Source organism: Stenella coeruleoalba (genome assembly GCF_951394435.1).
Source record: "Stenella coeruleoalba genome assembly, chromosome: 12".
Classification (NCBI taxonomy): domain Eukaryota; kingdom Metazoa; phylum Chordata; class Mammalia; order Artiodactyla; family Delphinidae; genus Stenella; species Stenella coeruleoalba.
This window is the reverse complement of record NC_137158.1, coordinates 42,475,418-42,501,451: the sequence shown is the minus strand read 5'-3', so window position 1 is coordinate 42,501,451 and position 26,034 is coordinate 42,475,418. Positions and strand designations below refer to the sequence as shown.

The 26,034-nt window shown below is 42.4% G+C and overlaps 1 protein-coding gene across 3 annotated transcripts in view; it reads right to left on the bottom strand.

The window, feature by feature from the left end:
* Positions 1-26,034, bottom strand: part of RPF2 (ribosome production factor 2 homolog) — a 78,104-nt gene that overhangs the window by 4,214 nt on the left and 47,856 nt on the right. For all 3 annotated transcript variants that reach the window (XR_013830769.1, XR_013830771.1, XR_013830772.1), the window contains exons 15-18: positions 16,642-16,782; positions 14,856-15,160; positions 13,126-13,827; positions 12,791-12,978 (exon numbers count right to left, since the gene is read on the bottom strand). The gene's annotated coding sequence lies outside the window, so the exon portion shown is untranslated. The remainder of the gene's footprint in view (positions 1-12,790; positions 12,979-13,125; positions 13,828-14,855; positions 15,161-16,641; positions 16,783-26,034) is intronic.

The following is a 26,034-nucleotide window of genomic DNA, read 5'->3' as shown; positions in this document are numbered from 1 at the left end:
CAATAATAGTGGGGGACTTTAACACCTCAATTACACCAATAGACAGATCAACCAAAATGAAAATAAATAAGTAAACAGAAGCTTTAAATGACACAATAGACCAGACAGATTTAACTGATATTTATAGGACATTCCATCCAAAAACAGCAGATTACACTTTCTTCTCAAGTGCACATGGAACATTCCCCAGGGTAGATCACATCTGGGGTCACAAATCAAGCCTCAGTAAATTTAAGAAAATTGAAGTCATATCAAGCATCTTTTCTGACCACAACGCTATGAGATTAGAAATAAATTACAGGGAAAAAAACGTAAAAAACACAAACACATGGAGGCTAAAACAAAACATTACTAAATAACCAAGATATCACTAAAGAAATCAAAGAGGAAATCAAAAAATACCTACAGACAAATGACAATGAAAACACGATGATCCAAAACCAATGGGATGCAGCAAAAGCAGTTCTAAGAGGGAAGTTTATAGCTATACAAGCCTACCTCAAGAGACAAGAAACATCTGAAATAAACAATCTAACCTTACACCTAAAGGAACTAGAGAAAGAAGAACAAACAAAACCCAAAGTTAGCAGAAGGAAAAAATCATAAAGATCAGAGCAGAAATAAATGAAATAGAAACAAAGAAAACAATAGCAAAGATCAATAAAACTAAAAGCTAAAAGCTGGTTCTTTGAGAAGATAAACAAAATTGATAAATCATTAGCCAGATTCATCAAGAAAAAGAGGGAGAGAACTCAAATCAATAAAATTAGAAATGAAAAAGAAGTTACAACAGACACTGCAGAAATACAAAGCATCCTAAGAGACTACTACCAGCAACTCTATGCCAATAAATTGGACAACCTGGAAGAGATGGACAAATTCTTAGAAAGGTATAACCTTCCAAGACTGAACCAGGAAGAAACAGAAAACATGAACAGACTAATCACAAGTAAAGAAATTGAAACTGTGATTAAAAATATTCCAACAAACAAAAGTCGAGGACCAGATGGCTTCACAGGTGAATTCTATCAAACAATTAGAGAAGAGCTAACACCCATCCTTCTCAAACTCTTCCAAAATATTGCAGAGGAAGGAACACTCCCAAACTCATTCTATGAGGCCACCATCACCCTGATACCAAAACCAGACAAAGATACTACAAGAAAGGAAAATTACAGACCAATATCACTGATGAATATAGATGCAAAAATTCTCAACATAATACTAGCAAACAGAATCCAACAACACATTAAAAGGATCATACACCATGATCAAGTGGGATTTACCCCAGGGATGCAAGGATTCTCCAATACATGCAAATCAATCAATGTGATACACCATATTAACAAATTGTAGAATAAAAACCATATGATCATCTCAGTAGATGCAGAAAAAGCTTTTGACAAAATTCAACATCGATTTACGATAAAAACTCTCCAGAAAGTGGGCATAGAGAGAACCCACCTCAACATAACAAAGGCCATATATATGACAAACACACAGCAAACATCATTCTCAACAGTGAAAAACTGAAAGCATTTCCTCTAAGATCAGGAACAAGACAAGGATGTCCACTCGCACCACTATTATTCAACATAGTTTTGGAAGTCCTAGCCATGGCAATCAGAGAAGGAAAAGAAATAAAGGAATACAAATTGGAAAAGAAGAAGTAAACTGTCACTGTTTGCAGATGACATGATACTATACATAGAGAAACCTAAAGATGCCACCAGAAAACTACTAGAGCTAATCAGTGAATTTGGTAAAGTTGTACAAAATGCACAGAAATCTCTTGCATTCCTATACACTAATGATGGAAAATCTGAAAAAGAAATTAAGGAAACACTCCCATTTACCACTGCAACGAAAAGAATAAAATACCTAGGAATAAACCTACCTAGGGAGACAAAAGACCTGTATGCAGAAAACTATAAGACACTGATGAAGGAAATTAAAGATGATACCAACAGATGGAGAGATATACCATGTTCTTGGATTGGAAGAATCAATACTGTGAAAATGACTATACTACCCAAAGCAATCTACAGATTCAATGCAATCCCTTTCAAATTACCAATGGCATCTTTTATGGAACTAGAACAAAAAATCTTAAAATTTGTATGGAGACACAAAAGACCCCGAATAGCCAAAGCAGTCTTGAGGGAAAAAAACGGAGCTGGAGAAATCAGGCTCCCTGATTTCAGACTATACTACAAAGCTACAGTAATCAAGACAATATGGTACTGGCACAAAAACAGAAACATAGATCAATGGAACAAGATAGAAAGCCCAGAGATAAACCCGTGCACCTATGGTCAACTAATCTATGACAAAGGAGGCAGGGATATACAATGGAGAAAAGACAGTCTCTTCAATAAGTGGTGCTGGGAAAACTGGACAGCTACATGTAAAAGAATGAAATTAGAACACTCCCTAACACCATACACAAAAATCAACTCAAAATGGATTGGAGACCTAAAGGTAACACCAGATACTATAAAACTCTCAGAAGAAAACATAGGAAGAACACTCTTTGACATAAATCACAGCAAGATCTTTTTTGATCCATCTCCGAGAGTAATGGAAATAAAAACAAAAATAAACAAATGGGACCTAATGAAACTTAAAAGCTTTTGCACAGCAAAGGAGACCATAAACAAGATGAAAAGACAACCCTCAGAATGGGAGAAAATATTTGCAAATCAAATATTGAATTAATATTGAAATAATTGATTCATTTCAAATAATATTGAAATGAATCAATGGACAAAGGATTAATCTCCAAAATATATAAACAGCTCATGCAGCTCAATAGTAAAGAAACAAACAGCCCAATCCATAAATGGGCAGAAGACCTAAATAGACATTTCTCCAAAGAAGACATACAGATGGCCAAGAAGCACGTGAAAAGCTGCTCAACATCACTAATTATTAGAGAAATGCAAATCAAAACTACAATGAGGTATCACCTCACACCAGTTAGAATGGGCATCATCAGAAAATCTACAAACAAATGCTGGAGAGGGTGTGGAGAAAAGGGAACCCTCTTGCACTGTTGGTGGGAATGTAAATTGATATAGTCACTATGGAGAACAGTATGTAGTTCCTTAAAAAACTAAAAATAGAATTACCATATGATCGAGAAATCCCACTACTGGGCATATACCCAGAGAAAACCATAATTCAAAAAGACACATGCACCCCAATGTTCATTGCAGCACTGTTTACAATAGCCAGGTCATGGAAGCAACCTAAATGCCCATTGACAGATGAATGGATAAAGAAGATGTGGTAAATATATGCAATGGAATATTTTCAGCCATAAAAAGGAACGAAATTGAGTCATTTGTTGAGACGTGGATGGATCAAGAGACTGTCATACAGAGTGAAGTAAGTCAGAAAGAGAAAAACAAATATCGTATATTAACACATGTATGTGGAACCTAGAAAAATGGTACAGATGAACCGGTTTGCAGGGCAGAGGTTGAGACACAGATGTAGAGAACAAATGTATGGACACCAAGGGGGGAAAGCCATGGGGGGGTGGGGATGGTGGTGTGATGGATTGGGCAATTGGGATTGACATGTATGCACTGATGTGTATAAAATTCATGACTAATAAGAACCTGCTGTATAAAAAATAAATAAAATTAAATTTAAAAAATAGTTTGCTTAAATAGGAATAGAAAAAATAGAATCAGATATGTAACTAGAGAGCTTGTTAAAAGGAGAGACAAAAACAGATGAATATGATAAATACAAAATACTACAAAGGTTCTGAAACAGCAAAGCAGAGATTTGACCACCCACAGAGCCAAAAGGTTTCTTCTTCTACCACATATTCAATCTCCAGCTTTTAATAGTCTAATAAAAATAAAAGAACTATTCTGAAATAAAGATTATATCATTTTCCTATTAGCTGCTTTAACAAATTACCACAAATTTACTGGTCTAAAACAACACAAATTGGTTCTCAAACAGTTTTGGAGGTCAGAAGTCTGAAATGAATCTTACTGGACTAAAATCAAGACGTCATCAGAGCTGGTTCCTTCTGGAGGCTCCAGGTGAAAATCTGTTCCTTGTCTCTTCCAACTTCTAGAGGCTGCTAGCATCCCTTGGCTCACAGCTACATGGTAATCCAGGATAATATCCCCATCTCACCTTTTCAAAGTCCCTTTTACTGTGTAGGGTAACATATTCACAGGACTTCTTTGGGAAACCATTATTTTGTCTATCATAAGGATGGTAAGCATCTGCTTTTCATAGTTAGAAATGTCATGTGAGTATTCGAAATTGAGGCCACTGACCCAGTATTTGTAGGACATAAGTTATTATTAGGGAGCATGGTGGTAGAAAAAGCAATAATCAGGATTCTGGGGGCCTGGGTTCTTGTCCTATCACTGCCATTAGCTAGTTGTATGACCTTGAGCAAGTCACTACCTCTTCTCTGGAATTCTCCTTGCCTATGAAATAAACTCATTCTCCAATGGGAAATTGTTGAAACTGTGTTCTTGGCCTATTCTTTCTTCCTTGTGATAAAGGGCATAAATTTTCCCTAAAAGTTAGCAGTTCATTCATTGTCGCTAGGAAGCAATTTTTTTTCTTAGTAGCCAAGCGGTCCAGGCTTCCAGACAAACTCTGGGGCACTTTGTGAAGCATGTCACTTAGTCTCTGTGATGGTGTTAGTCTGCACTCTGTGTATGTCAATTAAGTCTCCTAAGAAAACAATGTTCTGAAGTTTGTTAAGACCTCTGAACTCATGTGAGTACAACATCCTAGGCTTGTTTTCTCAAATAATATTTGAAGCTATTATTTAAATACATATATTCAAGAAACATTCATTGAGAACCAACTAGGTACAAAACACTGTACTAGGCTAATTCCTAGCAAGCTTGGTTCTTGAGTATAATAAAGACTCATACCTAATAGATTAAATGGAACACTTGAACATTACCAGTTAGCATACAGTTCAATAAACATCTATGAGGACTAAACACAGGAAATAAGGAACTCAAGTGCTCTGACCTCAAGCAATACCATATAAATATAACACATATGAACATGCGTTAAGATCAGGTTGCTTTTTTTTTCCCCAAAGTTTTCATTTTCCTTTGTATTTATTTATTTATTGGCTGCGCTGAGCAGCATGCGGGATCTTAGTACCCCGACCAGGGCTCAAACCCTCACTCCCTGCAGTGGAAGCGTGGAGTCTTAACCACTGGACCTCCAGGGAAGTCCTTTTCCTTTTTATTTATAATTTATGAAAAAAGTGTCAGCCTCCATCCCTATCCCTTTCCAGGTGATGCTTCTTCTAGTACAAGAATATGAAAGCCGAAGTTTTTTTTTCTGTGTGTGTGTGTGTTTTTGTTTTTTTTTTAATTTATTTATTTTTGGCTGCATTGGGTCTTGTGAGTGGGCTTTTCCCCAGTTGCGGCTAGCGGGGGCCATTCTTCATTGTGGTGCACGGGCCTCTCACTGCGGTGGCCTCTCTTGCTGCAGAACACAGGCTCCAGGCATACGGGCTCAGTAGTTGTGGCACGTGGGCTCAGTAGTTGTGGCTCACAGGCTCTAGAGCGCAGGCTCACTAGTTGTGGTGCACGGGCTTAGTTGCTCCGCGGCATGTGGGATCTTCCTGGAGCAGGGCTCGAACCCATGTCTCCTGAATTGGCAGGCGGATTTTTAACCACTGTGCCACCAGGGAAGCTCGAAAGCAGAAGTTTTGATCTTAGGTTCTGAGTGTTTTTTTCTGTTACAAATAGTATAATCCCATTTTTTAATTTTAAAAAGTACGTTGTGATTTTTCCTCTACAGGGTGGAATTTTGAGTGGTTTTTTTTTCTCTTTTTCATTTATCTACATTTTCTAATTTTTCAATAATGAACATTTATTTATCGTATAAGGAAATATGTCAAAACGTTTTGATGAAAAATAAATAGATCCTTACCATTTTGACAAATTAACCTTCAATGTAATTTTCTGCTGGAAAACTTGTATACTACTCAATTTCCACAATAGTAGTAGATGTCTATACCACCTGATAGCTTCAAGTAATAATTATAGTCATAAAGCATTTATGAGATTGTAAGATTAAGTTTTGACTCCTCTCCAACTCATTCTGGAACTTGGGGAATTGTCAAACTTCTCTGTACTGTGATTTCTGGCCACATTTCACTCCGGGATTTTTTTTTTTCCCTGATCTGGCACAAATTAAGAGAGATATAGGCTTTAATGGTCAAATAGCCTTTGAAATCTTTCTATTTATTATATTTATATCCACTAATGGTCACTTTATGTTATAAAAAAATTGAGGGAGTTAATTTGGCACAATTATTGTAAATCTCTTGAAACTAGCAAGTTTCAAAACCTGACAAGCTAATTGATTCCCAAATTAGATACTAAATCCTCATTGCAGCTTCCTGAAGGTCAACCCGGAAAGACAGAGCTAACGTAAGCACCCACGTAAGGTTATAATTTAACCAGTGGTTCCCATTTGAAATGACCACATTCCTGCACAGAAAAGGAAATGTTTGTTCAACAGTTTTATCTGTTTTCTTCCATGGGATTTGAAGGAATTTACAATGTATTATTCTAACTCCAGCTACTGTCTTGAACAAACTTCAGGATGAGCCCAATTCACAAATAAAATATATCAAAGGTAGTAGTCTGATACGGTTGTACTCCTTTACTCAACCCCTGAGAGATTAAGTCACTCGAGGTCACATGGTTACAAGAAAAGGAGGCTTGAGCACATGGAGTTCCCAGTCTCTGGAATAATCAAGAAGCCCTGTTTGGTGTTTTAATGAATCACACAGATCTCCTCTTCAGTTTTCAGCCCCTACAGTCTCCAGTTCTCACATATTATAGCTTGTTGTTTCAGACTCTCTCCTTATTCTTTCATTCCACAGCTATTTTTGAGCACCTGCTCTGTGCCAGCGCTGTATTAAATGTTGGAAGAATAAACAACATGTAGTGCTGGGCCATTCACAAGCCCTTTTCACCAACATCGTATCATTTGGCCATGTAATGTGAGCTATTTACAATGTAAACCGAGACTCAGTCACACTTGCATCATCTCGGACTTAGTTTGGTGCCTGCTCAATGCACCAAATGTTTGTTGAATGGATGCGTAAATGTAGGAGAGAATGAGGAATGAATATATAAAAGCTTATATCCCTGGTTTATGCATTTTTTGTTTTCACGGGATTACCAAGCATTCATTCGCTTTTCTCCTTAACTCTTTTTTCCCTTGGAAAAGCTTTCTGGTCCCTCTCATTTTTTTCTCCCCTGTAGAGCATCTCTTAACGATGCTCAGAGGCAACACCTCAGCTCCTCAGAAATCCCTAAACCTTCTGCCTCTCCTTGCCATCGGCTGCTAACAACCTCTGGGTGACACCGTATGTCAGTCCCAATCTGGCCTCTTTTTTTGAAACTAATGAACACTTTTTTTTTTTTTTTGCTGTGCTGCAGGGCTTGTAGGATCTCAGTTCCCCAATCAGGGATCAAACCTAGGCTCCAGCAGTGAAAGCACAGAGTCCTAACAACCGGACCACCAGGGAATTCCCAAAACTGGCCAACTCTTATGAAGAGTTTGTCAATTGGATTAAGATGCAAACTCTGTACTCCTATTACTGTTGTAGAATAATTTTAATTGGGATAAAAATCTGTGTAACTAGGTTCCTTGTTAGATTAGAAATCAAGAAAGCAACATGTCAAGAAAACTGTGATGGAAACCATAAGCTAAGCTGATGTACATTTAGTGCTCAGGGTAAGGGGAACAGGCAAAATCAGGAAATGGATGGTGTTCAGGGATTGCTAAAAATATTTCAAGCAATTACCTACTAGCCTCACAAACAGAAAGGTGGTTTTTTTTTTAAGTACCTTCCAGATCCACCAAAATTTTAAAACGTTCCAGAGCATCACCTTGAAAATAGCCCTGAGGACAGAGAAGACTTCAAGAAAATAAGACCTACCTTTCCCACCTAAAGCGGCAATGGTCCAGTTCCTTCCTGCACTTGTCAACAACTATTTATTGAACATCTATTTGCCAGGCATTCTTTTTTTTCTTTTTATAAATTTATTTATTTATTTATTTCTGGCTGCGTTGGGTCTTCATTGCTGTGTGTGAGCTTTCTCTAGTTGCGGCGAGTGAGGTCTACTCTTCATTGTGGTGTGCAGGTTTCTCATTGCTGTGGCTTCTCTTATTGCAGAGCACAGGCTCTAGGCATGCGGGCTTCAGTAGTTGTGGCATGCGGGCTCAGCAGTTGTGGCGCACGGGCTTAGTCGCTCAACTGCATGTGGGATCTTCCTGGACCAGGGCTCGAACCCGTGTCCCCTACATTGGCAGGCAGATTCTTAACCACTGGACCACCAGGGAAGTCCTGCCAGGCATTCTTGAGGATACAGTGGTTTAAAAAAAAAAAAGACTAACAAAGACACCATTGGGTGGTCAGGGAAGGAGATACTGCTCCCCCAGCCAAGAGACCAGAGAGGGAGAGGGTGTGAGATGAGATCCTGGAGGCAGGAGGCAGAGGGAGAAGGGCTTGAAGTCAGAGGCAGGGGGGTTTATTCTGAGGACGATGGCGCGCCATAAGAGCAGTGGAGTGGCTGCGTCTGATGGGTTTCTGTCTGTGCCACATTCCGTGGCTGGAACAACGTTAAGAAAAAACGGCCATCTCAAGTGGCACAAAAGTTACTGACCACCCCCTTTGCCTCATTCATCTGGATACTACTGTAGAGGATTAGCATTGCCATTATATGTTTTGTTACTTCACTAACCTCTTCCCTGTTAATAAAGATTGTGCCAGGTTTTACCTAAATTACCACATTAAATCATCATGAAAACTTTATGTCTAAACCATCCGTAAGACTTCAAAGGCCTCCCTCTCCCAGGGCATCTACAGGACTGTGCCCTGTTGAAATGACACTCCGATAATGTGGCAGGAAGAGTGTCAAGATTAGGGTCTTCCACAACATCTTTCGCCACCGAGGCAAATAAATGTGCCTGTAGATTTTGATCAGGGGTAAAAGTGTATTCCTTCTCTCAGCACATATTTATGGGCATTAGAGATATGAAAACAGAACAGAGCCCCAGTCCTTGTCCTTAGTCAAGTAGGAGGGAATCTGGTAAGAGCTCTTATCTGTTGCCCCCTTTTTAATCCCTCCCTCTCCATCTACGCCCCTCGTGTATTTCTGTGATAGATAATGGAAGAGAGAACTGGGGGTGAGACACATGGAAAGAGGGAGAATTGCTCACGCCTGGTAAACACACCCCAGAACCATTATGCATGAGATCAGGTGCAAACTGAGATCGAGGTTGGCCTCTGGAAAACAAGAAGACAGGCTGGGCGAGGGGCTGACTACAAGCATCGGGGCCAGGGTTTGGGGCTCTGTGCTGCCACTGACGAGCAGCGTGACTCTGGGCAAGTTACTTATTCTCTTTAAGTCTTAAGTTCTCATGTGTAAAATGGGGGAAATAATGCCTAACTCACTGGGTTGCTGTTAAGGAAGTGGTACGTAAAGCACGTGGCTCAGAGCCTGACATACTGTGTTTAATTATGGGTGGCTTTTCTTACCCCAGAGAATAGGAGAGGAGACCCGGATGTGGAGGTGGGGAGAGGTTACAGTGGAGGTGTGGGAGAAGGGGTGGGCTGGCGAAGGCTGGGCCCGCCAGGCCACGTGTGAAGTGAAATTCACGTTGCCTCTGCCATCTTGTGCGCATGTAAGCCCCAGATCAGAAGGGAGGTAAGCAGGGCATTGGCACCATTGAGAGAGCCACCCTCCCAGTCCCCTCCCCACCTTTCCCCGGCCACACTGCCACTAGCTGGTGCTCATTGAAGGCACTGACAGGGCGGCCCCCACAGGGAGGAGACGCTGGGAGACGGGGTCTCTTTACTTGTCCTGTTACGCTGCTGCTGTCTCCCTCAGCCCGTCCCGTTCGTCCAGGTAAGGTGTCTGAGGAAAACGGACACTTTAACTGGGCCTAGAGGAACACAGTGTGGCCCAGAACCTGCTGACTTTACAGTCTTTACACATGCCACAAATAGTTATCAAATGTCTGCAAGTGCAAATCTGGAAGATACGATGACACCGAACTGGACAGCAGTACAAAGGAGCACTGGGGGTTAGAGGAGACGGGCGGGGGAAGTGACCGCATCCCATGGGGATGCTCCATGGGGCAAGTGTCTTCCGAGTCAACGGAAAGGGAGGGTGTGTTTACCACAGAGGCTATCTTTCAAGCAGCTCTTACTGAGACAGAGAGATTGAGAATTAGCTAAAAGAAAACAGGCTAAGAGGAGGGTGTGTTTTAACACCAGAGTGACTTGGGCATGGGTGTAGGCTGAGAGACAGAGCAGAGTTGGCTGAAGGAGCAAGTTCCCCCTAGGGGCTGTGAGGGAGCTGGATGGGCCTGAGCAGAGGGGGCAGCGCTTCCTGTGACAGGGAGGAGGTGAGCTTCGCTGGAGATGTAGGTTAAATGGAAGGGGAGCAGGGTTTTCAGGTCCTTGTAGCTTCCCGGCTCAATTTTCTCCATGAAGTGGGGAGTCCATTCCTGAGACAGAATGAAGGAGGGTCGTGTGGGGCTTGGAGAGAGAGGTGACGCTTTGCAAGAGTCATTGAACACTGCTGATGGGCATAGAGGGCCTGGCTGCCGCTGGAAACAGAGGTTTTGTTAGGGCCCTAGACCTCAGGGGTGTGCAGTTTCTTTCAGCAAACTACGGAGCCGCTGCGTCCCGTTGAGGGAGACAGACTGTAGGGTGAGTAACAGGAAGTCGGAGGCAGGGTGTTAAGGTTCAGGTCATCAACTGTGTGGTCAAGCCTGGATAGGAAAGTTGGAGGACGTAAGACTGACACACTCAGACAAAGCAGGGAGACAGTGAGACTGAAGGTCCCCGTGAGCGAAAAGAGGAAGTGTAGGAGGAGTGGGACTGTGACGACTGGAGAAACGCTGTGCTGGGCTGAACAGTCTCCTCCAAAAGTCCATGCCCACCAGGAACTTCAGAATGTCACCTTGTTTGGACACAGGGTCTTTGCAGACGAAATTAGTTAAGATGAAGTCATAATGTATTAGGATGGATCCTAAATTCAGTGATTGGTATTCTCATAAAAAACAGAGACACAGAAATACACACACAGAGAGGAGAATGTCTTATAAAGACAGAGGCAGAGGTTGGAGAGACGTGGGTATAGGAACCAGGGAATACCAAGGATTGCCGGCAACTCCCAGAAGCTATAGGAGAGCGGCATGGAGCAGATGCTCTTCAAGGGCCTCTAGAAGGAACCCACCTGCTGACACCTTGATATTGGACTTACAGCCTCCAGAACTATGACAATAAATTTCTGTTGTTTTAAGGCACTCGGTTTGTGATATTTGTTACGGCAACCCTAGGAAATGAATACAGACAGGAGGAAGGTCATGGTTGGAGAGTTGGGGTTAATGGTGGCAGCGTCCCCTTTCCCACTTTTGTGCTTTGCCAAGACAATGAGGATGACGAGGGTTGGTAGACGTTAGAGAGAACGTGAGGTGGACTCAGTGGGACCTGGCAACTCATTAGATGATGGGATGGTGAGGGGAAGGGGACGTGGACAAAAGGGGCAAAGAGGACTCGAAGGTTTCACAGCCAGTAAATGAGTGACCACTGACCTCCCCATCCCGTGGCTGGCACTGCCATTCTCCCCGAGAAGAAGAGCACACAGTCTGAGAAGATTCAGGAGGCTGCATGTCTTCTCAGGAAAGAAGTGGAGGAGGGGGCCACGCTGCAAAGTGATGAGTGAGTTTGTGGTGAGGAGTGGAGGTGGTCAGAAGAGAAGTCTTCTGAAGTTTAGGAATGAAAGAGAGAAGGTTCAAAAGACCAAGTTTAGCACTGGTCTTTGCTGGGCTAGAAGAGGGTTTTGGGTTTTTTTTTAATATTTATTTATTTATTTGGCTGTGCCAGATCTTTAGTTGTGGCATGTGGCATCTAGTTCCCTGACCAGGGATCAAACCAAGGCCCCTTGCATTGGGAGCTCAGAGTCTTAACCACTGGACGGCCAGGGAAGTCCCGAGGTGTGTTCTTTGGACATCATTGTGGTTTGTCTGCTAAAGGGTTATCTTGGGCTGAGAAAAATTTGTATTATCATTTTTTTTCTCTCCCACCCCATATATGTATATTAAATATACACATATATGAACCATAAATTAAATTGAACCATATCTCTGCAACATAATCCTGGCTATTAAAACCTTCTACCTGAGTTGGCCACAGACAATGAAACAGAATTGGAAGAAAGCTCAAAAGAAAGAGCACATAGGGCTTCCCTGGTGGTGCAGCGGTTAAGAATCTGCCTGCCAGTGCAGGGGACATGGGTTCGAGGCCTGGTCCAGGAAGATCCCACACGCCTCGAAGCAACTAAGCCGTGCACCACAACTACTGATCCTGCGCTCAAGAGGCCGCAAGCCACAACTACTGAGCCCACGTGCCACAACTACTGAAGCCCACGCGCCAAGAGCCCGTGCTCTGCAACAAGAGAAGCCACTGCAATGAGAAGCCCGCGCACCGCAATGAAGAGTAGCCCCCGCTCACCGCAACTAGAGAAAGCCCGCGTGCAGCAACAAAGACCCAACATGGCCATAAATTAATCAGAAAAGAAAAGAAAGAGTACATGACTGTGACCGTGTGTGTGTTTGTGTGTGTATGTGTGTGTGTGTGTGTGTGGTGAGGAGACGGGAAGTACTTAGAAACTAGGCGTCTCATCCCAACAATTCCCTTTGGTACACCTGTGTGGTCGATTTCTGGGATGGTGGCTTCCACCCTTACCTGTCCCCACTCTGTCCACGTGATGATCTTCCTCTGGAGGTGTGGCCACAGCACCTGCCTTCAGGAAGTCCTCGGTCTGGGTCTCCTCTGGTCAGCAGGGGCCGTGGCTCAAGGTTCCCTTGGAGGGGATTACCTCCTCCCCTGTGTAGGTAGATCACAGCCAAGGCTGCTCCCGCTTCTCGTCTCTGCTGGATAAGGACCCATCCCTAATGTTATGTTATGTCTTACTTTGACAGCAATTTGTTGTTGTTATTCTTTAGTATTTCTAAGTACAACCCCTTTGTCGACATTCGACATTCGTGGTGTAGAAACAAAGAGCTGGTTAAAGCTAATACCTTGTTCTAATGGAGCCTGGAGATCAAAGCCAGAGGATCAGGGTGGGCAACTCTTCCAAGAGCCTGAAGGCCATTTTTCTTCCAGCACAATCTTGATGCTCTCCTTCTCTCTGTTTGCTCAGATGATTCCTAGATGTAATAGAATCCTCTTACTCCACTTGCAGCCTCATGCCAAGAAAGAATTCATGCTTATTTATCAAAACTTCCCAAAGAATAAATAGGATGAAAATTAAGAACAGAGGCAAATCAAAGCTTAGGTGTTTTATTATGCATACCGCCACCCAGGGAGCCCAGGTCTGCTGATTTGAAAGATAAGCAGGAAAAAAAAAAAAGAAAGATAAGCAGGAAAGCGCTGGAGGGGAAGAACCAGGGAAACCGGTGAAAGGGAAGTTTCCTGTGCTCCTCTTATCCATAGCTCTGTGTTGCCCAGTGACTTCAAAACATTTGAAGGCCAGTATAACACATGAGGAGTACAGAAGAAATGCAAATCTTTCATTAATTCATTCAACGTTTTGAGCATCTACTATGCATTGGGCATTGAGTAAGGAGAGTTCTGGGAATATAAAAAAGAGTACTATACATTCTCTGTCTTGCAGTAGGATTAGGATTAAGGCCTGGACAAAGCACACGGAGGAGGGAGTTGCAGATACTGCCTGGGGAAGTTGCGAAGGCTTCAGGGAGGAGGTGATAATTCAGGTAATTCTGCAGGAAGAGTAGAAGATTGCTAAGTATTAGAACAGCATGCACTACAGTACAGAGCTGTAAAGAACACACCTTTTTTTTTTTTTTTTTTTTTTTTTGCGGTACGAGGGCCTCTCACTGTTGTGGCCTTTCCCGTTGCGGAGCACAGGCTGCAGACGCACAGGCTCAGCGGCCATGGCTCACGGGCCTAGCCGCTCTGCGGCATGCGGGATCTTCCCGGACTGGGGCACGAACCCGTGTCCCCTGCATCGGCAGGCGGACTCTCAAGCACTGCGCCACTAGGGAAGCCCAAGAACACATTTTGTCCAAGGAACATTAAGAAGCTGAAGGCTGGTGTAATTTAGGCAGTGGTATGGGATGTGGCCAGAGAGGCAGGCTGGGAATATTCTATGAAGAACCTTTTCTACCCTGCAAGAAATTTGGGTTTTTATCCCATGAATGGAGCTCTGCTGGGAGTCAAGTAGGAGAGCTGCTTGGTGATAGACTGGACTAAAAGCTGGGAGACTAAGGATGAAGGGTGATAGGTGATGGCATGGAAGAAAAAGGAAAACTGGCAGAAGGGAGGGAGAGGAAAGAGTCGAGGTGAACTGCCAAGATCCCTGGCTGGGCAACCGCATGGGTGGTAATGCTATTAACAGAACTGAGGAGTACAAAGTTTGGCAGCAGGTTTGGCAGGGGAACCTCACATTTACTCCAAACCTGTTTAATGCACCTTGGAGCACTCCGCAAGAAACTAGGAGGTAGCTGACAATACAAGACCGCAGAGCTGGAGGTTGGGACTTGTAGCACAGGAGGGGACAGACCTACAGGAGGAGATCCACCCACAAGTCGAGAATCAAGATGGGCACTACTGGGGACTTTCTGGCTGTCCAGTGGTTAGGACTCACGCTTCCACTGCAGGGGGCACGGGTTGGATCCCTGGTCAGGGAACTAAGATCCCCACATGCCATGTGGCATGGCCAAAAAAAAAGAGATGGGCACAGTATAGGAGTTAAATATGACATGATGAGCTACAAACGAGAAAGAACCTAGAAGAGTTGGTGATCCAGGAGGCTGGAGCACAGTAGATGGAGAAAGCTCCAAGGAGCAGGTATATTCAGCCAGGAATACCTGACTCCCACACTCCCACACACATCTGTGATGAAAGTGAAGAAAATCCATCAGGTAGAAAGCAGCTGACATCCTTCCTTTTTCTTTCTTTGTTCGACTCTTCCCAATGCCTCTAGGCCTCATCTCTGGTTCAAATCTACCCCTGCAGCCAGAAGGGGAGTCAAGACCACAAGTCAAGGAGTGGACAGGTTAGTCCTTTCCTGGGTAGCTCAGTTGCTGCAACCTGGAAAGGAAAAGCAATTTATTTTCTTTGTTCTAAGGTTTATTTTTTTCACCATTATACAATAAAAGATATAATAAAAGAAAATTTGGAAATAATGAAAAAAAAGGAGAAAATACCTATAGTTTCAGAAATCACCATTAACCTTGTGGTACATCTCCTTCCAGTCCTTTTCTATATACCTAAGAGTTTTGCTTATTGTTAGTAAATGATGAGGTTGTTAAGTTTTGTTTAGGTTAGCATACATATAATGGTTCATTTAAAATGATATTATAAACTACGTTATTACATGTGTTTCATAAATACCACTTTTAGTGGCTGCATAAATTGCTTTGATTGGAAATAATCATTTATTTGAATCAGTTATAACATGTACATGGTAAAAAATTCAAAATGCAAAAAAGGTATACATAAAAAATATCTCTCCCATCCCTATTTCCCAGCCACTCACTTCTCCTTAAACATAGTACTAGTTCCAGTCTGTTGTGTGTTCTTCCAGAGATATTCTACATATATGCGAATAAGCATGTACAAATAAATAATCTTCCTTCTTCTCCCCCTAATGATAGCGTATTACACACACTCTCTGAACTTTGTTTTTTTCACTTATCAGTGTATCTTGGAGTCTGTTCCAGATTACCAAATTAAAGCTGCCCTGTTCTTTTTATTGGAAAAGCAATTTCTTAGCAGGCAACAAATGGTGGCTCTCCCAGGAGCAGCGGGACCCTCCCTTGAGCCAAGGTGACAGGCAGCAAGTGGCCCGCCAGACAGGTCTGCCCCTGTGAGCCAGGAATGTCAAGTCTGATATCTCCATCTCCTGCCCACAGGGTGGGGGCACTCAGAAGCCCAGGAGGCAGCAATGTGTCTTGTTGATAAATGGAGGCAGCAAGTACAGAGAAAACCAGACTGGAAGACTGAAATTTGCTCCAGATATGAGGTTGTTTTCTGTCTCATGTTCACTGGCTTGCGCAAGTCTACATGCTCTAGGAAACTTCCCCAGACCTCTCCAGCCTTCCGTCTCTCCAATGCCTCAAAGATGGGCTGCTCCAGGGATGGTGTGACAACCTTGCCACAAACAGCCCTCCATCTCCTAGCCATGGCCCTTTTCTCTTAGTTTTCTTGATGTTTCCCAGTTAGAGGAAAGCCTTCTGCCTTAGCTCTATCCTGCTAGTATTTTAGGTTGTCTTACATTACTAAATCAACTAGTCCATGAACTGAATATTCAGAAAGACACCAAAAATCTGAGGTTTGATATTATCATAATAATATTAAAAGTCCTAAAAAGAGGGAGATTATTGAAGAGAGATGTGGACAGTGTCCTGAAATATTTGTTGGAAACAAGATTTTCATGTTTTCCTGAACTTCTAAGACCTCCCCCTGGAGACTGGTTCAAGATGGCAGAGTAGAAGGACATGCGCTCACTCCCTCTTGTGAGAGCACGGGAATCACAACTAACTGCTGAACAGGAAGACAATGGAACTCACCAAAAAAGATACCGCACATCCAAAGACAAAGGAGAAGCTGCAATGAGATTATAGGAGGGGCGCAACAGCAGATTACACTTTCTTCTCAAGCGCACACGGACATTCTCCAGGACAGATCACATCTTGGGTCACAAATCAAACCTCAGTAAATATAAGAAAATTGAAATCATATCAAGCATCTTTTTGGACCACAACGCTATGAGATTAGAAATAAATTACAGGGAAAAAAACGTAAAAAACACAAACACATGGAGGCTAAACAATACATTACTAAATAACCAAGAGATCACTGGAAGAAGTCAAAAATTACCTAGAAACAAATGACAATGAAAACACAATGACCCAAAACCTATGGGATGCAGCAAAAGCAGTTCTAAGAGGGAAGTTTATAGCAATACAAGCCTACCTCAAGAAACAACAAACATATCAAATAAACAACCTAACTTTACACCTAAAGCAATTAGAGAAAGAAGAACAAACAAAACCCAAAGTTAGTAGAAGGAAAGAAATCATAAAGATCAGAGGAGAAATAAATGAAATGGAAACAAAGAAAACAATAGCAAAGGTCAATAAAACTAAAAGCTGATTCTTTGAGAAGATAAACAAAATTGATAAACCTTTATCCAGACTCATCAAGAAAAAGAGGGAGAGGATTCAAATTAATAAAATTAGATATGAAAAAGGAGAAGTTACAAGAGACACTGCAGAAATACAAAGCAATATAAGAGACTACTACAAGCACCTCTATGCCAATAAAATGGACAACTTGGAATCAATGCACAAATTCTTAGAAAGGTTGAACCTTCCAAAACTGAACCAGGAAGAAATAGAAAATATGAACAGATGAATCACAAGTAGGAACTTGAAACTGTGATTAAAAATCTTCCAACAAACAAAAGTCCAGGACCAGATGGCTTCACAGGTGAATTCTATCAAACATTTAGAGAAGAGCTAACACCCATCCTTCTCAAACTCTTCCAAAATATAGCAGAGGGAGGAACACTCCCAAACTCATTCTACTGAAGAATAAAAACCATATGATCATTTCAGTAGATGCAGAAAAAGCTTTTGACAAAATTCAACACCGACTGATGATAAAAACTCTCCAGAAAGTGGGCATAGAGGGAAACTACCTCAACATAATAAAGACCATATACAACAAAACCACAGCAAACATCATTCTCAACAGTGAAAAACTGAAAGCATTTCCTCTAAGATCAGGAACAAGACAAGGAGGTCCACTCTCACCACTATTATTCAACATAATCTTGGAAGTCCTAGCCATGGCAATCAGAGAAGGAAAAGAAATAAAAGGAATACAAATTGGAAAAGAAGAAGTAAAACTGTCACTGTTTGCAGATGACATGATATTATACATAGAGAATCCTAAAGATGCCACCAGAAAACTACTAGAGCTAATCAGTGAATTTGGTAAAGTTGTACAAAATGCACAGAAATCTCTTGCATTCCTATACACTAACAATGAAAGATCAGAAAGAGAAATTAAGAAAACAATCCTATTTACCACTGCAACAAAAAGAATAAAATACCTGAGAATAAACCTACCAAAGGAGGTAAAAGACCTGTGCTCAGAAAACTATAAGACACTGATGAAAGAAATCAAATATGACACAAACAGATGGAGAGTTATACCTTGTTCTTAGATTGGAAGAATCAATATTGTGAAAATGACTATACTACCCAAAGCAATCTACAGATTCAATGCAATCCTTATCAAATTACCAGTGGCATTTTTTACAGAACTAGAACAAAAAAATCTTTAAATTTGTATGGAGACACAAAAGACCCCGAATAGCCAAAGCAGTCTTGAGGGAAAAAAACGGAGCTGGAGGAATCAGACTCCCTGACTTGAGACTATGTACAAAGCTACAGTAATCAAGACAATATGGTACTGGCACAAAAACAGAACTATAGACCAATGGAACAGGATAGAAAGCCCAGAGATAAACCCACGCACATATGGTCACCTTATCTTTGATAAAGGAGGCAAGAATATACAATGAAGAAAAGACAGTCTCTTCAATAAGTGGTTCTGGGAACACTGGACAGCTACATGTAAAAGAATGAAACTAGAACACTCCCTAACATAATACACAAAAATAAATTCAAAATGGATTGGAGACCTAAATGTAAAACCGGACACTATAAAACTCTTAGAGGAAAACATAGGCAGAACACTCTATGACATAAATAACAGCAAGATCCTTTTGATCCACCTCCTAGAGAAATGGAAATAAAAACAAAAATAAATAAATGGGACCTAATGAAACTTAAAGGCTTTTGCACAGCAAAGGAAACCATAAACAAGATGAAAAGACAACTCTCAGAATGGGAGAAAATATTTGCAAACGAAGCAACTGACAAAGGATTAATCTCCAAAATTTACAAGCACCTCATGCAGCTCAATATCAAAAAAACAAACAACCCAGGAGAAAAGGGAACACTCCTGCACTGCTGGTGGGAATGTCAATTGGTACAGCCACTATGGAGAACAGTATGGAGGTTCCTTAAAAAACTACAAATAGAACTACCATACGACCCAGCAATCCCACTACTGGGCATATACCCTGAGAAAACCATAATTCAAAGAGTCATGTACCGAAATGTTCATTGCAGCTCTATTTACAATAGCCCAGAGATGGAAACAATCTAAGTGCCCATCATCGGATGAATGGATAAAGAAGATGTGGCACATATATACAATGGAATATTACTCAGCCATAAAAAGAAACGAAATTGAGCTATTTGTAATGAGGTGGATAGACCTAGAGTCTGTCATACAGAGTGAAATAAGTCAGAAAGAGAAAGACAAATACCGTATGCTAACACGTATATACGGAATTTAAGAAAAAAAAATGTCATGAAGAACCTAGGGGTAAGACAGGAATAAAGACACAGACCTACTGGAGAACGGACTTGAGGATATGGGGCGGGGGAAGGGTGAGCTGTGACAAAGCGAGAGAGAGGCATGGACATATATACACTACCAAACGTAAAACAGATAGCTAGTGGGAAGCAGCCGCATAGCACAGGGATATCAGCTCGGTGCTTTGTGACCGCCTGGAGGGGTGGGATAGGGAGGGTGGGAAGGAGGGAGACGCAAGAGGGAAGAGATATGGGAACATATGTATATGTATGACTGATTCAGTTTGTTATAAAGCAGAAACTAACACACCATTGTAAAGCAATTATACCCCAATAAAGATGTTACAAAAACAAAAAACAACAAAACAAAAACAAACAACCCAGTCAAAAAATGGGCAGAAGACCTAAATAGACATTTCTCCAAAGAACATATACAGATTGGCAACAAACACATGAAAGGATGCTCAACATCACTAATCATTAGAGAAATGCAAATCAAAACTACAATGAGGTATCACCTCACACCAGTTAGAATGGGCATCATCAGAAAATCTACAAACAACAAATGCTGGAGAGGGTGTGGAGAAAAGGGAACCCTCTTGCACTGTTGGTGGGAATGTAAATTGATACAGCCACTATGGAGAACAGTATGGAGGTTCCTCAAAAAACTAAAAATAGAATTACCATATGATCCAGCAATCCCACTACTGGGCATATACCCAGAGAAAACCATAATTCAAAAAGACACATGCACCCCAATGTTCACTGCAGCACTATTTACAATAGCCAGGTCACGGAAGGAACCTAAATGCCCATCGACAGACGAATGAATAAAGAAGTTGTGGCACATATATACAATGGAATATTTTCAGCCATAAAAAGGAACGAAATTGAGTCATTTGTTGAGACGTGGATGGATCTAGAGACTGTCATACAGAGTGAAGTAAGTCAGAAAGAGAAAAACAAATATCGTATATTAACGCATGTATGTGGAACCTAGAAAAATGGTACCGATGAACTGGCTTGCAGGGCAGAAGTTGAGACACAGATGTAGAGAACAAACGTATGGACACCAAGTGGGGGAAAGTCGTGGGGGTTGGGGATGGCGGTGTGCTGAATTGGGCGATTGGGATTGACATGTATACACTGATGTGTATAAAATAGATGACTAATAAGAAGCTGCTGTATAAAAAAATAAATTAAATTAAATTAAAAAAAAAAAAGGGCTTCCCTGGTGGCGCAGTGGTTGAGAGTCTGCCTGCCGATTCAGGGGACATGGGTTTGTGCCCCGGTCCGGGAGGATACCACATGCCGCGGAGCAGCTGGGCCCATTAGCCACGGCCGCCGAGCCTGCGCGTCCGGAGCCTGTGCTCCGCAACGGGAGAGGCCACAACAGTGAGAGGCCCGCGTACCGCAAAAAAAAAAAAACTACAATGAGGTATCACCTCATACCGGTCAGAATGGTCATCATCAAAAAATCTACAAACAATAAATGCTGGAGAGGGTGTGGAGAAAAGGGGACCCTCTTGCACTGTTGGTGGGAATGTAAATTGATACAGCCACTATGGAGAACAGTATGGAGGTTCCTTAAAAAACTAAAAATAGAATTACCATATGATCCAGCAATCCCACTACTGGGCATATACCCAGAGAAAACCACAATTCAAAAAGACACATGCACCCCAATGTTCATTGCAACACTATTTACAATAGCCAGGTCATGGAACCAACCAAAATGCCCATCGACAGACAAATGGATAAAGAAGATGTGGCACATATATACAATGGAATATTACTTGGCCATAAAAAGGGAAAAAACTGGGTCATTTGTAGAGACATGGATGGACCTAGAGACTGTCATACAGAGTGAAGTAAGTCAGAAAGAGAAAAACAAATATCGTATATTAACGCATAATGTGGAATCTAGAAAAATGGAACAGATGAACCAGTTTGCAAAGCAGAAATAGAGACACAGATGTAGAGAACAAACATATGGACACCAAGGGGGTAAAAGTGGGGGACAGGGGGATGGTGGTGGTGGTGATATGAATTGGGAGATTGGGATTGACATATATACACTAATATGCATAAAATAGATAACTAATAAGAACCTGCTGTATAAAAAATAAATTAAATTAAATTAAAAAAAAAAAGACCACCCCTTACCCAACCCCAGACAAATGGGAAGGGTGGATTTCTCATGTTCATAGTGCTGAGGGGACCCAAAGCGTCACACTCTGCAGCTCTTGATCTCAAGGAGTGTGCAATCCACTATGTGCCTGGCACAGTGCCAGGCACTACGGATAGATACAATGCGGTGGGGAGGGGCTCATGGTCCAGATGGTAAAACAAACATCAGTTCGAGAGATATCACTAGGTAGTGAAGAATGGAGGCCATAAGAATGATAGAGATTGAGTTTTCAAACCATGGTCATTGGTGGATCATGAAAGCAAACTTAGTGAGTGGTAGATGTGATCAGGATCTTTTTGTAAACAGTAGAATAGAATGAAAAATAATGAAGCTTGTGGCACATACTTCAAATACTGCTGAGTGAAGCTTTTCTTTTTCAGTTATATATCAAGTTGCATGTGTTTTGGTCATGATATAAAATATATTTATTACTGTGGATTACAGACATAAAGTTGAAAACAACTGATTTCATGGGAAAGAGTGATCAATGTACTAGTGAGCAGCCAGGGAAAAACACCTCAAAAATACAGGACCCAGGGCTTCCCTGGTGGCACAGTGGTTGAGAGTCCGCCTGCCGATGCAGGGGACGCGGGTTCGTGCCCTGGTCCGGGAAGATCCCACATGCCGCGGAGCGGCTGGGCCCGGCCCGTGAGCCATGGCCGCTGAGCCTGCGCGTCGGTAGCCTGTGCTCCGCAACGGGAGAGGCCACAACGGTGAGAGGCCCGCGTACCGCAAAAAAAAAAAAAAAAAAAATACAGGACCCAGCACAGAGGTAGGTGCTCCAAAAATGTTTATTGAGGCTGTGCATGCTATAGGACTTTATAAATTTATTTATTGGTTTTTTTATTTTTGGCTGTGTTGGGTCTTTGTTTCAGTGCGCAGGCTTCTCGTTGCGGTGCGCGGGCTTCTCACTGCAGTGGCTTCTCTTGTTGCGGAGCAAGGCTCTAGGCACGTGGACTCAGTAGTTGTGGCTTGCGGGCTCTAGAGCACAGGCTCAGTAGTTGTGGCGCACGGGCTTAGTTGCTCCATGGCATGTGGGATCTTCCCAGACCAGGGCTCGAACCCATGTCCCCTGCATTGGCAGGCAGATTCTTAACCACTGCACCACCAGGGAAGCCCCTATAGGACTTTAAGAGAAGGCAAATAAACCAAACTCAAAGGCCCTAACAAGGGAGGGGAAATTCTTGGGATCAAATGTGCAGGCTGCTCAGGCAGTGCATCTTGAATCTGGGATCCGTCCACTTTGCGCCAAGGCCATTGCTGCCATTCTAATGCAGGTCCTTGTCATCTCTGGTCTGGACTCTAGCAAAGGTCTCTAAACTGGTATTCCTTCTTCTCCTCTAGCTCTCTGTACCAGGAAGTAGTGTGTTCAGCTGTAACAGGAATCCCTACCTCAGTGGTTTAAATAAGTAGGGATTTATTATTCACATGTAACAAAAAGTCTGGATGTAGACTGACCAGAGCTTATGTAGCAGCTCAGGGGTGTGATCTGAAAACCAAGCTGTTTCTACCTGCCTGCTCTATATCTTTAGCATGAAACCTTCATCCTCGTGGTTGCAAGATGACTGCTGTACCTCCAGGCATTGTATCCTTTTCCCAGATAGGAAGAAGAAGAAAGAGTGTAGCATAAAGGAACATACCTTTTTTCAGTAAAGCAACAGCCTCCCCTGAGACTACTGAAGCCCACTCAGTAGACTTCCAAATTATATCTCTTTAGCCACTTATACTGTCACATGGCCTCCCAAGAGGTTCCCTGTGCCAAGGGAACCAATCAATTTTGCATTTTTGACTGAACACATTGAAGCCTTGAACAAAAAACAGGGTTTTGTTAATTTAAAAAAATGATGTCTGGAAGCATTGGCTACATCCCCTTTAACATAGCCCTTGCTTCTAATCTTTCGATGGTTTTCCATTGCTCTTAAGAGCAAATCTGAAATCCTTAATGTTGCCATTATGGACTGCATTGTGTTCCCCCGCCCTCCCAGTTCATATGTTCATATGACTAAAAGATAAACTAAGGTATATTAAAAATTTTAAGAGTTTATTTGAGCAAAAATCAATTAGAATTGGGCAGCAGCCAATGTGGCAGATAGAAAGGAGCTCCAAGGAGCTGTACAAAATGAAAGACTTTTATAGCCAGAAGGGAACAGGATCAAGGAAATTATACTAGGCAAAAAAGCGGGTTAGTTATTGTAAGGTCCCTTTCCTTTAGGGGATGACACGGGTCTCTTGGCAGATTATCTAACTAGTGCTGATCAGGCAATTCCTGATTGACTGGTTTAAGATTCCATTTCCGGGACAGCCAAAACTGTAATTAAGTCTCAGTTTGATGACATGGGGCTTAGTATAAGCAACTCCACTTTGGGCCTGTTGTTTGTTTTTTAACATCCCACTACTTCAGAATGTAACTTTATTTGGAGATAGGGCCTTTAAAGAGGTAATTAAGTTAAAATGCCTTTAGGGTGGGCCATAATCAAATCTGACTAGTGTCCTTATAAGAAGAGATTAGAACATACAGAGACACCAGGGATGCATGGGCACAGAGGAAAAGCCATGTGAGGACACAGAGAAGGCAGCCACCTGCAAACCAAGGAGAGATGCCTCAGGAGAAAGCACACTGCCAACACCTTGATCTTAGTCTTCCAGCCTCCATTTCTCCACTGTGAGAAATAAATTTCTGTTGTTGAAGCCACCTAGTCTGTGCTATTTTGTTATGGTAGCCTGTGATATTGTGATTTATAATAAGAACTATATATTTGGTTTTCCTCCACTAGCTAGCACAGACCTCCTAAAACCCTTGGAATTTTCAAAGTGATGAGAGCAATAAAGGTGTCTTTTGTTATGTTAATAAGGTGACTTTTGGAAAGCTCCTCGGTAACTTAAGGATCTGGGCTGGTTGCCAGGTGAACCAACCAAGGGATTAGAGGATTGGAAATTTCAGTCCTCCAAAGAGGGGAGGGGGGCTGAAGATTGAGTTCAATCACTCAATAATTTAATCAATAATTTAATCAATCTTGCCTATGTAATGAAGCCTCCGTTAAAACCCAAAAGGACCGAGTTCAGAGAGCTTCTGGGCTGGTGAACACATGGAAATGCAGGGAGAGTGTTGCTCCCAGAGAGCATGGAAGCTCCTCCCCACTTCCCACATACCTTGCCCTAAGCATCTCTTCCATCTGGCTGTTCTTGAGTTATATCCTTTTATAATAAAGCAGCAATCTAGTAAGTAAAATGTTTCTCAGTGCTCTGTGAATTGTTCTAGAAAATTAATTGAACCCGGGGGTGGGGGGTGCATCTTGTAAGACTAAGCCCTTAACCTGTGGGATCTAAGCCTATCTCCAGGTAGACAGTGTCAGAATTGAGTTGCTTGCTTCATGGTATAGAAAAAAACGAAACAAACCCCACATATCCTAGGCCCTAGTAAACTAATACAGTTGCTTAAAAGAGCTGAGCATGATCTGGGTGCCCACTAACCTTGGGCTCCCTCCAGTGCCATTCTCCCTTGCTTACTACCTTCAAGACAAGCTGGCCTTCTTTAGTTACTAGAACAGGTGAGTCCTGTTCCAGGCTCTGGACCTTTGCATGCGCTGTTCCTTCTCCCTAGAGCTCTGTTCCCCTGCTATTTTTTTTTTTTTTATAACTTATCTTTGGCTGCGTTGGGTCTTTGTTGCTGTACGTGGACTTTCTCTAGTTGCGGTGAGCCGGGGCTACTCTTTTTTTGTGTGTGGTACGCGGGCCCCTCTCACTGTTGTGGCCTCTCCCGTTGCAGAGCACACGCTCCGTTCGCGCAGGCTCAGCAGCCATGGCTCACGGGCCCAGCCGCTCCGCGGCATGTGGGATCTTCCCAGACCGGGGAACGAACCCGTGTCCCCTGCATCAGCAGGCGGACTCTCAACCACTGCGCCACCAGGGAAGCCCAGGGGCTACTCTTCATTGCAGTGTGCGGGCTTCTCATTGCGGTGGCTTCTCTTGTTGCGGAGCATGGGCTCTAGTCATGTGGGGTTCAGTAGTTGTGGCTCACGGGCTCAGTAGTTGTGGCTCATAGGCTCTAGAGTGCAGGCTCAGTAGGTGTGGCTCATGGGCTTAGTTGCTCCGTGGCATGTGGGATCTTCCCGAACCAGGGATCGAACTCGTGTCCCCTGCATTGGAAGGTGGATTCTTAACCACTGCGCCACCAGGAAAGCCCTGTTCCCCTGCTCTTTACATGACCAACCTCTTGTCCCACAGGTCTCATAAATCTTATGAAAGGTTATTATGATTTATAATAATTTTGTTTGTTTACTTTTGTCATGGTCTTTGTCTGTCTTTTCCAGTAGAGG